The 4,325-nt window shown below is 39.7% G+C and overlaps 1 protein-coding gene across 1 annotated transcript in view; it reads left to right on the forward strand.

The window, feature by feature from the left end:
• The window catches only part of LOC109842718 (methyl-CpG-binding domain-containing protein 2-like), a 34,362-nt gene continuing 31,695 nt past the window's right edge, over nucleotides 1,659-4,325 (forward strand). The window contains exon 1 of the mRNA XM_020411580.1: nucleotides 1,659-1,938. The gene's annotated coding sequence lies outside the window, so the exon portion shown is untranslated. The remainder of the gene's footprint in view (nucleotides 1,939-4,325) is intronic.

Consider the following 4,325-nt stretch of genomic DNA (forward strand, 5'->3'; position numbering starts at 1 on the left):
ATTATATTCTTGCTATCTGTGATCGGGGACCTGTGACTTCGCATTATTTGTATTTCTTGACGCTTAGCGTATTAGATTGAGAAGACGGGGTCTAGCACTTATCTCTCATCAGTCTAATACGTCGCGGGCTTGTTCACGTCCCGATTCCCCGGTATTTTGGGAAGCGGGGCGTGACAGCAGTCTAATACGTCGCGGGCTTGTTCACGTCCCGATTCCCCGGTATTTTGGGAAGCGGGGCGTGACAGCCCAGAGAGAGCCTTCGAGCCTATTTCAAGAGGTTCCAAGTGAAGAAGCTAGAGGTCAATGACCCAGAGAGTGTGGTCGCTATGTCTTCCCTCATGGCTGGCTTGCAGAGCAACGAGTTCCCCGACTCGCTTGCTAAGAAGTCAGTCACCAATTATGAGCAGCTACTGCCCAAAGCTCATGGGTACATGGATATAAATGATGCCCGAGCTTATAAGGCGGCAACTAGGGCCACTGAGACCTCCACTGCCATGACTTCGACACCAATACCGCCTGCACCAACAGCAGCACCGGCGTACACTAGAGTCTGCTAGAGGCCTCCTTGCGAGGTAGGAGTGGTTGAGAAACCCCCCCGAGGGTTGACTCCCGCTCCAATCGATCCGACAAGAGAGACCGACGGAGGGACTATGTGCTAAGGCCTGCTCTTAACATCCTCAACACCTCCCCCGCAGAAGCTCTCGCCAGAGTTCAGAAGGAAGGGCACCTCAAGGAGCTTGCTCCAAAGATGAGGCTGGATCCCCTTAGCTGCAACATGAGGCACTATTACTATTACCACAAAGATCACGACCACCTCACCAATGAATGTCGTATCCTGAAGAGGGACATTGAGGATCTGATTGAGAGAGGGTATTTGAATAAGCTCATCTCTCAGAGAGAACAGAGGGAAGCTGCCCCAGCTAAGGCGCATAGGAGATCCCTCATCAACCTCACCCCGAAATATTTGACTGTTTGATTACCCATCATCAATGAGTTGAGGGAACCTGATGACAAATTCAATGAGTTGAGGGGTTTATTTAAAAATAAGTAATTTATATATATTACACCTCCCAAAAAAATTTTATCCACAAATTAAAAAAGAATTTCTAAACAAATTGCTTAACAATTATTTTTTGACTTCTCCACACAAATGTCGCAACAAAATGCGGGTCGATGTTGCTCGTTTAATAGGTATTAAACAATGAACACGAAGCTTTATAATTATTATAGTAAGTCACAAAAATTTAAATTTAAACATTAAAAAAATAATTATCATGTTTAGCATGGACTAAAATGTTAAAATGCTAAAAATTATTAAGAGTCCGTTTGTTTTGATTTTTTTGAAGAAGAAAGTGGTGTGAAAGCTGTCAGTTTTGACAGACTTTCTTGTAAAAACGCCTCTAAAAGACGTTTTTATATGCTTTCCTCTTTAGTAAAACCAAAACAAACGGACCCTAAAGTGGTTCTATGTGCTGGGCCCTATGTTTGGGTTAGTAGATTTGTTTTTAAATTTTCCAATCAGATTATCCAGGTGAGGATGCAGGATCACTGCCACGTGGCGATGATCTAAGACGGTTGTCGGGCATGTAGGATCCCGAAGTACTGATTTGACCATACAAATATCACTCCCCCTCTCGGAAACAACGAGCGGGCTCCCGGAGGATCCAGCTACTCGCCGCGCAACACCAAACACGGACTCAAAGCGGGTCCCACATGATCTAGCAGCGCCACGTGGCTTACCCATCTTGGACAGCAGATGTCGTCCGAGCAGTCCGATGTCGCCCTATTAGAACTCGCCTCCGCATAACACGGTGAAAAGTGCGCTCCCACCATTTCGGTATCGGCCGATACGATAGGTGTTCCGCTACAATCTCAGAGAGGGAGAAGGAGGAGAAGCTCGCCCTGCTTTCTCTCTCCTCCTCAGACCCTTACAGCAAAGTGAGTTCTCATCAGATCTCTTCGATCTGATCCCCTTTTTGAGTTCGATCTCTCTCATCTCTTCGATCTTTGTGCGATTTTTAGATTCTTATTTTTTTTTTAAAAAGGTTAAATTGTGTGAGATAATAATAAAAGGAATAGGAATATTCTTGCTTTGGATCCAGTTGTCTTTTGGCATTTTTGTTTCTTGATTATTTTAAAGAGAGAAGTATAAATTAATGCGTAAAGTAGTTGAGAGTATTTATGTTTTGTTTTGCTAGTTTAGATGGTTGATGATGCAACAAGTATATTAGGAGGGGTATATCTAAGCTGCATGTAATGTATGGAAAATATTTGAGGGTATTTATGTTTTGTTTTGCTATTTTGGGTGGTTGATGATGCAATAAGTATGCTTGTTGAATATAGTAGGGAATATAACAAATATATTAGGATATGGTCTACATTATTCCTTATTTTTGTATTAATTTGGTAGTGCATTATTTCGTTCTTATGTATATTTGTTTGAGCTGGTGATTGTCATCTTTAAGCATTGCGCGTGTCACCAATCCTTTGTAGATGTACATGATGGACCCTTGCAGTGAAACCCATGTTATGATTTTCCAGTGTTTGTATCCCTGGCTTCCAGTCAAGGTGTTATTCTTTCTCTGTGAAAAATGTCTGCATGTGTTGATGATTGACAAATTCATGCAATGCGGGCACTGATTTTTGTTAGATAACTGCTTGTTATAATGTTTTTGTTAAATCAGGAATAGTTGGTTCAAGATATTAACTCCGGTTTCATTCATGTTTGTATTGTTCTTAATATGCCATGTGTCATTGATTGTCTGATGCTATATTCTTTAATAGCCTGGAGAAGCTTGCAGCAAGCATTTTCTCCACCAGCATACAAGTTAAGGGTTGTCCTAAGGGTGGATTAATTGTTATACACCCATCATCTCTATTCATAAAGATAACAGTGAACACTTCTACTGATTCTTTTCTAGCCATCCTTTGAGGTTTGTGATATGACCGACTGTCTCAGGATAAGATTAAAGATTAAATTCTTCCCATCAGTGGTAGGATTGATTTATGGAAGTTTATATACTAATGTGATGTGTTTTTTACGATATCTTATCCTTTCATGCATTGGCTTTCATCTTGAATGGCTGGTGTGAATAATGGGAGTTAAGCTCATATAAAACATTTTATAATGAAAATGTACTGTTGTATAGTGTAGCATTTTGAGTTCTTAACTTATATATCTGTTGAAGCCATTTGGTCGTTATTTTTTTCTTTAGTGAACACGTTTTCTTGCATATGCCCTCTGCCAGTTAAAAAGCATGCATACTCAATTAGATATAAAAAGATGCAAACTGGTTTGTCTAAATTTATATGGAAAGTCAAAACCAATATGCAAAAACCAGTGCTGGATCTCATGGCTAAAGTCACTGCATGCTGAGGCTTAAGATAGAGAGAGGAATTTTATCTCAACTTATGCATTCCCAAAGTATGTATACACATCTCCATTCATGCCCTTATCTATGTAATCCTGCTTTTACATCAATAATATGTGTATGCGCGAACCTAATGTATATGCATGTATACATGCATCTAATATGTCTCTGTCCATCTATAAAAATAATATGCATGTTTATCTGCAGAAAACATGTGTATATGTATGTGAACTTAAGCAATAGTGTAAGCTTATATATTACTTCATATAAGTATATAACTAATCATTGAACCCAAAACATAAAATGGGCATTCCCTGCATATTAGGTTCTGGGATTCTCTGTATCATGGTCTTACCATAAAGAAGACCACTCAAAGATCATGAGGTTGGTCGTGTCGCTTGCCTTGATAATTTAAAAAATTATATGGCTAATTGTTAATTGGATTAATTAGACAGATCTGATATTCTATAGTAACTCAAGGCTAAACTTTAATCCATCCTGAGACTGTTTCAAAGGGATCAGAATTGAAGGGGAGGGGTAGGGTGGAAGCTTGGTTTGTTCCATCCTTTTAAGGACTAACAAGGAGCAAATGACATGCCAAGTTGCCTTCTTGTTTCTCCCTCCCGATTCTCCATTCCTGTAACTATTGTTCCCATCAAACCTTGTTTCTACAGCAGAATTTGATTTATCATTTTCTGAATGTCCAGTGAATTTGTGCAACTGTGCACAGACAGATTTCTAGACAATAGTAACATGCATGTCCAGATGGCATTAGGCAGAGAAATGATGAACAAAAACTAAAAACAAGATGGAAAAGCAGAGGCCCAAAATCTGTATATCTCCTCAAGGTTAGACAAAGAGGGTAGAACTTTTTTACTTCTAGTTTTAATCTGCAACATCTTATTGCTATCAGGAGTGAACGCTTCACAATGTTAACATGTAACACATAAAAGA

The sequence above is a fragment of the Asparagus officinalis genome, chromosome 5, assembly GCF_001876935.1.
Source record: "Asparagus officinalis chromosome 5, Aspof.V1, whole genome shotgun sequence".
NCBI lineage: Eukaryota > Viridiplantae > Streptophyta > Magnoliopsida > Asparagales > Asparagaceae > Asparagus > Asparagus officinalis.